Raw genomic sequence first — 12,020 nt, forward strand, 5'->3', positions numbered from 1 at the left:
AAGAAACAGCATGATAGAAATGCTGCTGTCATCAGCAGCTGTTTATTCCCCAGAGTTGTTTCTACAGGTTGCCCTGTACGGCCATTTCCAGAAATGTCTGTTACCCTGCTGGCCATCCTGTTGCAGGATGAACAAATCTATCTCTTTTGCCAGAACACAACACAACACAACACAACACAACCAGGAAGAAAAACCAGGCAAGATAAGGTTTAAGGGTTTAATGTTACCAACATTTTCCTTAGAGGTCTTTATGGGTGAAGAGATCTAACATTTTTATTTAAGAATTTTTTATTTAAGTTTTTGACCTAAGTGCCATGAGTTCTGGTCCACGTACAGATCTGTGGTGCCACTGCCACAATCAGGACCCAGAGCACTCCCATCTCCCTAAGTCCGCCCGGCCCTGCTGCTCACTTCCCCAAGTGACAAAATCTGATCTCAGGGCCAGGTCTATTTATATTCAGGGGGGGGGGGGGTCACACTCAGTGCATTTTTATTTACCACTATAAGTTCTCATTTACAGAAAGAAGAGAACTAGAACTCCTTCACTGGAGGGCAGTGGATGATGAAGAAGCGACACTAACAGTTTGTCTCTCGTGTGCTGGCCAAAAAATTTTATTCTGTGGTCAACGTTTACATAAATCAGTTGTGACCGAAGAGCACACATCCCCAGTCACAAGCAGCAGACCAGGGGGGGCTCCAAATATGGGAAATTCTATGGACCAGTCTACCTGCTGCCCATGAGCATGCACACCCAACACACCCGCACCAACACCCACTCACGCCAATACTCACACCTCCAACACACACACACGAAACCCACATTCGGCACACACACGACACATACTCACATATCCAAGACACCCAACGTCCACACCCACCAACACACACTCATACACACCAACACACTCACACCAACACCCAACACACATACACACACGCTAAACCCACTCAACACACCCACAATATACACTCACAACACACAACACACACACAAAATACATACTCAAATATCCAACACACCGACACATCCAATACCCACCCCCGACACACAATCACACCAACACACACTCACATGCCATCGGACCGTTTCTGAACAGTCTCTTACGTCACTCCAGTCTTCGCTCCTTGACCTTCTGATGTCGGCAGAGATGGCGAGTGGGCGCGGGAAGTCCCGGCAGGTGTCAAACGCAATACACCTTCACGACGCTTCCAGGGTGCCGTTCTCCACTCTCCGAGGCCCCTGTGCCCGGCCCAAAGAGCGTAGTACTTCACAGCCTTCCTCCGGCTCACCAGTGGCAGCAGGGTGGCGACAGCCCATGCCCTCAAGTGAGGAACAGCGCCCTGTCTTTCTATCCACACCAACACAGTTCCGTCACCTCTCCCTCCCGCCTCAGAGGGGGGATGTCGCTCCTGTCCTCCGATGCTGACCCCTTCACTGTTGAGCTGGACACCGTCCCTCCCTGACGCTGGAGGAGACCCACCAAACACACTCCCTGCACGCGGGCCCTCCTTCGTTTAGCACCTGTCGAAGGTAAAGCACGGTAGCGGGCCTCCACGTCGATAGAAATGATGAAGAAATCATGCACGACCCCAAGAAGCTTGGGAATACTGGGGATGTTGATAGCTAATAATGACACACATGGGCCAGACTGAGTACAGGCTAGACCAGAGGCGCCTAACCGTGAAGGGAGCCCAAGGGAAAAGCATGATGGTTATGACAGGCGCCTCGGGCCGGGCTAGGCGCACACAGGTGAGTCAGACACACGCAGCTTGTTCGTTTAGTCCTTATAAAAGCTTCGGCAACGGCTGTGATGTTTCCCCCGTAAGAGGAAAGAACAATGAGCCTCAGAGAGGAGTGGGAACTTGCCTAAAATCACACAGCTATACGGGAGCAGGTCTGGAATTCAAAGCCAAGTCCGCTGCCACACATGGCGATGAGGAGGAGAACGGTGGTAAAAATGCCCGCGCCTCACATTTACGCAGAGCTCACCATGCGCCGAGCTCATGTGCAGCAACGCTCGAGCAGCCGCGTTCTCTGCGGGAAATCTCTGTTCGCTCAGCTCACACGTATGAAGACAGAGTTGAGGGAGTCATGTCTAGCATGTGAGTAAGGTCCCCCAGGGAAGCAGGTAAGAGGTTAGAGGCCCAGAGGACGGCACCGTCTTCACACCTTCAAGGTTCTCTAGTCAGATCGTGCTGTGCTCGACCCCTTCTCCGTGCTAGGGGAGTCGCTTCTAATTTTCTGCAAAGGTATAATGGGACATGACAGATGTTGGCTGATTTCAGGGAACTAATCTGTTAAAAGCCGAGTCAGCTGTCTTCAGGTTTTAAATTGAAATCTCACAGGTGGAAAGGCAAGATGCGAATGACTGTTTCTGGTGAGATGTGTATGTTCCCCCAAAGGCTGCCACTGCAGACCCATACGATCGGGTTCAGAGATGCCGGACGTCACGGGCCCAGGGTTCGGGTGACCAGTGACAGAACACAAGCAACCGGGTGTGTGAGGGTGTCTGCCGTGTGGCAGTGTGAGCTGGGCTAAAACATATGGGGCCACCAATGCCATTCATTCATTCATTCATTCACGTGGCCGCTTAGCCATTGACTCATTCAACAAAGGAGCCATAGGGAACAGTGCCTGCACGCGTCCTGAGTGTGCTTGGATGACACGGGAAGAGGAGCAGTTCCCTCCACCTCCCGCCACTGTGCCCTGAGGCCCCTGCCCCTGCCCAGGTATCCTCTCTCAGAGCCCAGCCCATCTCCCACCTCCAGCAGGCACGTAGTCAGCTACAAAAGGAAGGTGGGGTGGAGGCGGGATTTGTTAATGTCAGCTCTTAAGTCCTATCTCCAACTTCTAAAACACCAAAGTTTGGAGTTCGACTCTGAATTCTTAGCCTTAGCCTATACGGTCCTTACATTTGCCTAAATGGGCATTTCCCTTTTAGTCGCTTTCCATCTAAACACACCTCACATGTGATTGGATTGGCGGGGAGGACCCAGAAGGAGGTCTGGGCGTGGTGCTGTAGCACACACCCCGGGGCCTTTCGGGCCATGGGTGTGGTCCCTCTGATTTCAGCTGGTGACAGTCCCCTTTCTTTTCTGCTGCAGCCTCCGCTCAGTCTGCCCCAGCCCACTGGGTCCTCACACCAGCGTGGCCCCCACACAAAGGCACAGGACCCTCAACCTAGGGGGGTGGGTACAGAGTCCCAGCCTCCGGCCCTTCCAGGGCCTGATCCCAAAGGCCTTCAGTGGCCCCCTTGGAGGGAGAATGGGGCAGCTCCCTAATTTTCCTGTCACTTCCCCATTCCCTATGTCTCCCAGAAGGACTCTAGGCACCCAAGTCCTGCCTCAGGCTCTGCTTTGGGAGCACCCAACCTGAGACCTTCATTCCCACAACGCCAGCATCTGCATCTCTGCCTGGGAACGAGGGCCACGGCCCAATACCCAAGTCCAAGAGCCCGGGTCCTCCAGCTGGCTTTAAGACTGGTCAGCAGCCAACAGGGCTGAGGGAGAGAGGCGACTCCGGGCCTGTCTTGCACACTCTGCCTCCTCAGTTTAATAAGAGATGTCTATGCCGGGGGACAAGGGCAGTGGAACCTAGCACACCCAACCACTGGCTCCCCAAGGACAGCTCATTCCGTTACAGATTTGGGGGCAGAGCCGCATAGTTGACGGCACTCCTACTCATTTCTTGAAACCTCGGCACAAAGCACAGTGTCTGGCACATCTTTGGAATTCAAAAAATTACTCGTTCGATGCATACATGAGGATTATAGCTCCAAACCCGCTGTGGCTCGAGGGCGAGCCCAGCAGCTACAGCGCGGTAAATGCTACATCTATCGTAAAGCATGAAGAGAGTAACCCGCATCATCTCCTCTGCCGCTCATCTGCTTTCTCACCTCACCTGACCAACCCACCTCCTCCTAACCACCCACCTGCCAGTTCACCAACACACACGTCTCCTACCTCACCAACTACTTTTGGATCTTCACTGTCACCACCACTGGGACATAAGGGGTTTGATCACAAGCAAAGGGGTTTGATCACAGGTGAAGGATCAACAGCTCGATGCCAGGCCGTCACCGGCAGCTCTGTTCTCCCATCTCAACCGGGCACACGGTATGCCCACTGGGGGGTAGGCAAGGGGTGAGAGATTTTGGAACCCCCGCCATCCAGAGGAACAGTCCTCAGAGGATAAAATGATGATGGTGGTGGGGATGGTGATGGTGATGGTGATGAAGAGCAGGTGGAAGGCAACTTCTGGACGTGATGGATCTGTTTACGGCAGACTGTGGTGACGGTTTCACGGTGCATACTTATCTCCAAACCCATGATGTTGCACACGTTAAATATGCACCGCTTTCTGTATGCCAGTCATACCTCATTAATGTTTTAACAGCAGAATTAGCTATAGAGCTTGTTTAAATGTATGTCACCTGGCCCCACCCCCAGAGAGCCTGTTCATTAGATTTGCTTTGCAACTCAGGAATCTCCATCTTATTTTTATTATTTTTTAATTTTTTCAAATGTCTTACTTAGTTCTGAGAGAGAGAGAGACAGAGGGAAAGAGAGAGAGAGAGAGAGAGAGAATGTGAGCAGGGGAGGGGCAGAGAGACAGGGGGACACAGGATCCAAAGCGGGCTCTGTGCTGAGAGCAGACAGCCTGATAACGGGGCTCAAACTCACCTACCGTGAGATCATGACCTGAGCCGAAGCTGGATGCTTAACCAACTGAGCCACGCAGGCGCCTCAGGAATCTCCATTTTTGAGAAGTACTTGGGTGGTTCTGGGGCAGGAGGATCCTTAGATTACACTTTGGAAACAACAGGCTTATGCCTCGAGGCCCAAAGTGGTTCGGGCCCAGCCCCAAAGCAGTCTGGCCCACTGTCCTCAGGTTTCGGGACACGTAGTCGGTATCGCTGCAGCAAGGCAGGAAGCTGGGCCAAGTTTCCGGGGCATTAACGCTGCTCAATCTCTAGGGTTGCTCGGCTTTGCCCGTGTGGTCTGTGAAGGTGCAGGTTATTTCACGGTCTTTGAAGGTGTGCGTGTGTGTCTTTGCATGTACGTGCCTGTCCGCTGCATGTGTCCGTGTGTGTCCTTCCCTGAGGTGGTGTGGGGGACACCTGTGCCCGTTGGCATCTCTGCTGCAGCCGCGTGTCAGCTTCTGCCACCAAGGCGCCACAAGGACACCTTTGTCTGCAAACGCCATGCACGGGTTTACGCTGTGGCACGCAGCTGGTGTGCACGAACACTTGCATACGTGGGTGCGCGCAGAAGGAAAGGGCACTTGGGCCGATGTAGTTGAGCACACACGAAGCTTCCCACTTGAGCTTTCCAGTAAGAAAATTTTAATTTCAAATTATTTCACGGTACGGTTCAAGGTCCCAGAGATGAGTAAAGGGAAATTGAAGATAACCTACCAGCTGGACAACTTACTGGTTACTTCTCAGACAAGCTGCAGCCCTAAAAGCTTTCACGTATTTATGGCCGTCTCCCTGGGTGGATGGGATTGTCAACGGGTTGAGTATTTCACTTAATACCCTCAAACTGGAGCCTTGTCCTGTTGTTATCTGCTAGTAACAAAAGACTCATTTAAAAAGCCAATGCCTGCAATGTGATTGGTTTCTACACTCTTCAATCAAACCTAACTTCTAGTCAGGCATCTTTTATACTTTATTATCTGTACAAGTTACGTAATTTTTGAAACTACTTATGTTTATGGCTTTATGAAGCTATGCCCCTCTTCTGAAGTGACTCAGAGTACGGCGTTTTAGAATGTGCCGTGTCCCCTCCTGATAGAGAGGCGATCATGGAGGGCTCCCAGTTTGGGGTAAGAAGGCCAAACTCAATCCACAGGAGAGAAAACAGTCCCAGGGCCACAGACAAAACCACCGACTCTGACCCACCATACGGCCAAACACAGGCCCTGGTCATAATGGGGTCCAGATGCAAGAGTGTGGATGGCCCCGTTGACGTTCTATCAGTGACTCAGTAGAACACAGTGAGCTGGGGACACACAGGGCCAGGAGAGGGGTGGAAGCCTCCTGACCCTTCCAGAGCCTATCACTCAATAGCAGGGGTGGGATTTGAAACCAGGTTCCAAAGAGACAAGAGCTTCGGAATTGTGCCTTAGAGAAAGCAAAGTCAATAAACAAAAGAAAGCAAAACAAACGGCTAGAAAACTATCCCCTCTAGGCCAATTATGCAGTCACAGTACCTGGAAAGTTAAATGCACTAAAAGTGTTCACATTTATACTGGGGGGGATGGGGGGAGGCATCATAATCCAGGGCTTATTCCTAAACAACTAGTACTGTCTCCTAACCTCTGCGTTTCCCCCACTCTGTTTTTCTTTGCCATTCCCGTTGAATAACTTCATTAACATCCTTAACTTCGTTCAATTACTCTGTTGTTAAATCCCAGCCCCATATGCCTATGTTAATGTCCACGATCAGACCTGATTCCCCTAACCCTTACTTTCCGACTCAAGCCTTCAGCTCCTTCCAGATGTGACCATCTTCCCTGATTTATGCCAATCCTGGTGCCTCCCAGGCTCCCCTACCCCCATCTCTCATTTCCTGTAAGACCCACCTCAACATTCCTCCAATACAGCTCTTGCTCTATAAATCTTCCCTGTTAGCCCATCTTGCAAATTCTTTCACTGACTTTGAATTTCTTTAACTGGTTTGCTCATGATTTGCTCCCTCCAGGCTCAATGAGTATCTGCAGAGTGATCAAACACTGGCAATAGCAAAACATCGGAATTACACTCCGGGTGATTTGTTTGTGTCCTGTGATCACCTGAGAAACACCATAAACTCCTCCAGATGAGTGACCTCTCCTTACCTCGTTCCCTTTAGTAGGTCTACCACAGGACGCACCATAGGTACCTAGTGAATGGCAGATGAATGGAACTGAATTAAAATAGACCTTCACCCCACCTAAAACAACCATGTAACCAATCTGAAGACAGACTCTGCAACCAAAAGAATCAGACAAAAAAAAGGTTAGATTATTCTAAAGAAGAAGATTATCTGGCCATTTTTTATGTCCTAAATTTTTATGCCCATTTTTTTTTTTTTGAGGTTTTAGTAACGGTCTTAAGTGTTCCAAATTAAGTCTAGATGGAGTGTTCTGAATTGCCAGAAACAAAAAGAAATCCACACATCTTAATCACTGACTATCCTTTGCCTGAATGGCATGTCTTTCCATTTGTTTTTCCTGAGAGTAGAGCTTAATATTTGGTCCTGTTTTTAGTTTGCTGATCACGCCTATAGTGGAAATACCCCCATGTCAATTTACCATTGGCTTTCCCTCCACCAGAAAACAACAACAACAAAAAAGCAAACAAGCCCCACAAAAACTGGTATGGATGTAGACTCAAATAAGGAAATGGCAGAGACTTCCAAGGTGAGGTAACAAAAGTAAGTTACCTACGACTCCATTTCTTAGGGTGTGAGCATGTGAAAAGCGATACCATTAAGAAAATCTTTCTCCCTAGCAGTATTTCTTGGAGTGGGCCTGAGGCCACCTGCACAAGCTCACCCCCCACTGTGTACCTGTGTACAGTGAAGTATGTGTGCGTGTGTGTGTGCTGGGGGGGGGGGGGGAGGGGTGGAGACTCTCTCTGGAGGCGCTCCTCTGGAATTCTGATTTGGTGGGTATGGGGCAGGACCTTGGTAGGAATGTGTTCTTAACAAGCTCTCCTGGTGATTCTTATGCACAATACAGTTTGAGAAGCAACGGGATTTGGCAGTTAACTATGTAACAGACCTTCAAGTTGGAAGGTCAAGTAGGAAGGGGATACTCATGCATCAGATATAAAAAACTAAAACAAGGAGCCTCTGTTTCCTGAAAAACTCATAGTTGAGCTTGCCGCTGCAGTAATATGCCCCCAACCTCGGCCACCCGAATGCCAGAGTTCCCTCCCCATAACACCACCTACTTTTCCAGGTACCTTGGGCCTAGGACAGGAACGTCTATGTCATACTGTTTCCACATCACACGTCGGGCAAGGGAATAAGATGATATTTAATACTGTCCCATTTAAAATAAGGAGGGACAGGCTTAAGCGCCCGACTTCGGCTCAGGTCAGATCTCACGGTTCGTGAGTTCGAGCCCTGTGTCAGGCTCTGTGCTGACAGCTCAGAGCCTAAGCCTGCTTCGAAAATCTGTGTCTCCCTCTCTCTCTTCCCCTCCCCCATTCACACTCTGCCTCTCTCTCAAAAATGAACATTAAAAAAATTAAAATACAATAAGGAAGGGCATGCAAGTGTCCTCCTCTTTGAAAGGGAGAGGGGCGCCTGGGTGGCTCAGTCGGTTAAGTGTCTGACTTCGGCTCAGGTCATGATCTCACTGTTTGTGGGTTTGAGCCCCACGTTGGACTCTGTACTAACAGCTAAGAGTCTGAAGCCTGCTTCGGATTCTGTGTCTCCCCCTCTCTCTGCCCCTCCCATGCTCATGCTCTCTCTCTTGTCTTTCAGTAATAAATAAACGTTAAAAAAAAAAAAAGAAAGAAAGAAAGAAAGGGAGAGATCCCCAGGGGATAATGTACCCAGCAGAGATATAGGGGGATGCTGAGGGAACCAAGGGATCCACAGAAGGACAGATGCAGTGTGCTGACTGACTTCCTTATCCCAGGCAGCTCAAACAGACACATTCTCTCAAGCTGTGGCTATAAATGTCTTCCTTCTCAGATTAACAATGGACAATTGCAGATTTTCTTTCCATCCCCAGTCCCCATAAGAGGCAATGCAATTGGGAAAATCAACTAGATAAATGTGGCCTGGAGTTGGCTGTCCCTCAGAGCTAGGACTAACACAGATAGAGCTGAAGACTGTCCTCAAACACCTGGATTGCTCTCTATGGTTGCCAACTACTCTGGGATTCAGATGAGGCCTGGGGAAGGAACAGAACATAGGGCTCAAACTGGTCTGGCTTTCATGTTGACTGTGCCCTTGAATCCAGAGCTGGGCGCAGAAAGTCACTATAAGGACCCGAAGCAAGCTTTTTGGCCAAAGTGACCCTGAGGAGGAAGAGGTCAGCCTGCTCAGAATGTTGGCTAACAGCCATCTAAGGGCCAAAGAAAAGGGGTAACATCACACCCAGGTGGAGGACCTTCCAAGAGTAATGGGGGTGCAGGGGCCAGAGGTGGAAGTTGGGGAGGGGGGAGCTAAAGAGAGCCTTGGGACTGTCTGCAAAGAAGCCTTCCACGCCCACCAGATGCCCTGAGCTGGGTCCCAGGCCCCAGGTGCAGACACAAAAGCAAAGTAAACTGCAGAGACCATCTGGTGGGAAAGGGACAGGCACAAGATGGTAAGATGTGAGGACATAAAGAATCCCAAAGTCAAAGTTACTGGATCCATCAAGTTGTACTCTGACAACTTGTATGCATTGCCTTTTTTTTTTTTAAAAAAAAAAAAAGAAAGAAAAAGAAAAAGAAAAAGAAAAACAACAACAACAACAACAATCAGTCCCACAACCCTGGGATCATGACCTGAGCCGAAATCAAGAGTTGGATGCTCAACCGACTGAGCCACCCGGGCACTTCTGCATTGCCTTTTGAACAGTTTTTTTTTTTTTTTTTTTTTTTTTTTTTCAACGTTTATTTTATTTTTGGGACAGAGAGAGACAGAGCATGAACGGGGGAGGGGCAGAGAGAGAGGGAGACACAGAATCGGAAGCAGGCTCCAGGCTCTGAGCCATCAGCCCAGAGCCTGACGCGGGGCTCGAACCCACGGACCGTGAGATCGCGACCTGGCTGAAGTCGGACGCTTAACCGACTGCGCCACCCAGGCGCCCCTTGAACAGTTTTTAAAGGTCCTTTTAGAAGTTGCCATGTTCACTTTCTAGTAAAGGCAAATAACACTGGTACCTGTTCGCTGAATGGCAATTCAGGGTAACTGAGTAATAAAAGCCCGAACACCAGCTATTCCTCAACCAGACCTGCGAAGGTGACAGGGCGATCACGCCGCCCAGAGCTACCCCTGGAAGAAGGGCACTTTCTAAAGAGAACATGCGTCGGCTGTCTCATCCCCGCACGTCCTTGTCCTTCAACCCTTCCCTGGGGGTTCACGCAGGGCCCTATCCCGCAGCCTCCAAGCTCAGGCCCTGCCTCCCCCTTGGCCACGGCGCGGCTCATGGTTTCCCTCTCCACGTGGCTCCAGAGCAGACGGACAGACAGCAGACTGCAAGCACGTGAGCAGTAGAACCGTCCCTCCCGGAGCTGGCAGGGAGGCAGGGAGGCCAGGAGTGGAGGTCAGCAGAGGCTCCTCTTGGGCCGGGGAGATGGTGTGTCGGTGCATCTGGATGGAGTGGGAAAGGAACGCTGGGGAAGGACTGGGGTAGAGCCTGAAGAGCGGCTGTGGCCCAGCCTCCTAAAGGGGAGGGCGGGCCAGGGCCCCCGAGACACAGCAGGGGTGGGGCCCAGAGGCCGGTGAGGCCCCACTGGATGACGAAGGGGCGGGGCCACGACCTGTAGGCTCAGACCTCCCAGGGAAGGAGGTGTGAGGTTATCTGCGGAGGCCTGCAGGCTGAAGGCGGTAAACGGGGCAGGGAGAGGGCAGCCTCGGGGATGGGTGACCAGTCCGCGGGGCCCACGCGCCTCTGGCACATTTCGCAGCCTTTCTCTGTGGCCGCGAGCATCAGGGCAGAAGGGCTCAGGCACACACGACTCTTGGGACTTCGGTTTTATGGCCTACATGGCAACCTCTTAAATGTGGGTCGGCCCTGGCTTCTCACGGCAGCTCAGCTTCGCTCCTTGCCGACTTCCACCCTCGCGGGCCTGCTCACCGTCACCTCAAACACCGCCCATCACGGTCTCCCCAGAACGGACTCTCCTGCTTCCCGTTCCTTCCCGCTCCTCACACGCCGACCACGAGCTGGACAGTGAGCGAGGCACTCGGGCGTGGTGACAGTGAGCGTCACCAGGGCGCATCGTCCCAGCAAGCCCGAGGCCGGTGACCGGACTTCCCCGGCTGGTGGGCAAGGAAGTGAAGGCACGGAGAAACAAGGCAACAAGCCCACGCCACACAGCTCAGCGAGAGGGGCTATCCGGTTCAACCCCGGCTCTCTCATCCGGGGACCCGCCAGAGCTGCTGTTTCCAACCCTAGCTGCTGTGCTGGGATCCCCAGAAAAGCTGTTAAAATAACATCCGTGCACGACCCCACACCCAGAGAGTCTGATTCAGCTCCTGGGGATTAGGACCCCACCCGGCTTATTTTTCAGCCCCACCCCTCACCCTCCCCCCACCCCCCGCAGGTGACTGCAACACACGGGCCAGGGCTGGGAACAAGTATGCCAGAGACTCCAGAGGGTCTGGCCGGGGTGTTGTGCTGTACCCCGGGGCCCAGCAATGTGCCTGGCACGCGCTGGAAGGGCAGTCAATCCTTGCTGACTGACAGAAGGAATGCAAACGCCACGCTCCCCATCCAGGGCTCCAAACCTGGAGCTCCCACCCGGCATGAGCTGACTGGCCCCTGGGCCACACCTCACCCTCCTGCCCTGCCTCCTCCCCGGGGACAGAAAAGTCATTCTCCCCGCCTCACCTTCCGTTCACCCGCCTCAGTGTTTGCTCCATGTTTAAGGATGCAGCTGTGGCCCCTTGGTCTGGTATTTCAGACCCCAACACCCCAGTTTATCCTTTCAATCACATCTGCCACCACCCAGGTGCCCCGCTGCGCGGGCGGGGGTCCTCCTCATCTCCCGTGCAAGTCTGGAGCCTTCCTGCAGCCGTGACTCCAGTAGTGCCCGCCCCGTCCAGGCCTGGATCCTTCTCACCCACGAGGACCTAACTGCCCGGCGGTGCCCTTCACCCCAGCCTCCAGGGATTCCCTTCTGACTCCGAAGGTCTATGCCGAGAAGCCTACTTGGCTCCGGTCTCGCATGGCCTCTGACCATCATTTCCACGTGCACGTGTCCTCGTTTTCTGACTAAACTAAGATCACTTGAGGGCAACAACCGTGGGCATGTAATTTGGCTTCTCCCACAGTGGCCGCCACCGCCCACGCTCCGTGAGCGCCGCCG

The 12,020-nt window shown here is 52.1% G+C and overlaps 1 protein-coding gene across 4 annotated transcripts in view; it reads right to left on the reverse strand.

The window, feature by feature from the left end:
• The window catches only part of HIPK2 (homeodomain interacting protein kinase 2), a 192,337-nt gene that overhangs the window by 119,234 nt on the left and 61,083 nt on the right, over positions 1-12,020 (reverse strand). The gene's annotated exons all lie outside the window — the stretch shown is intronic.

Source organism: Leopardus geoffroyi, chromosome A2 (assembly GCF_018350155.1).
Source record: "Leopardus geoffroyi isolate Oge1 chromosome A2, O.geoffroyi_Oge1_pat1.0, whole genome shotgun sequence".
NCBI lineage: Eukaryota > Metazoa > Chordata > Mammalia > Carnivora > Felidae > Leopardus > Leopardus geoffroyi.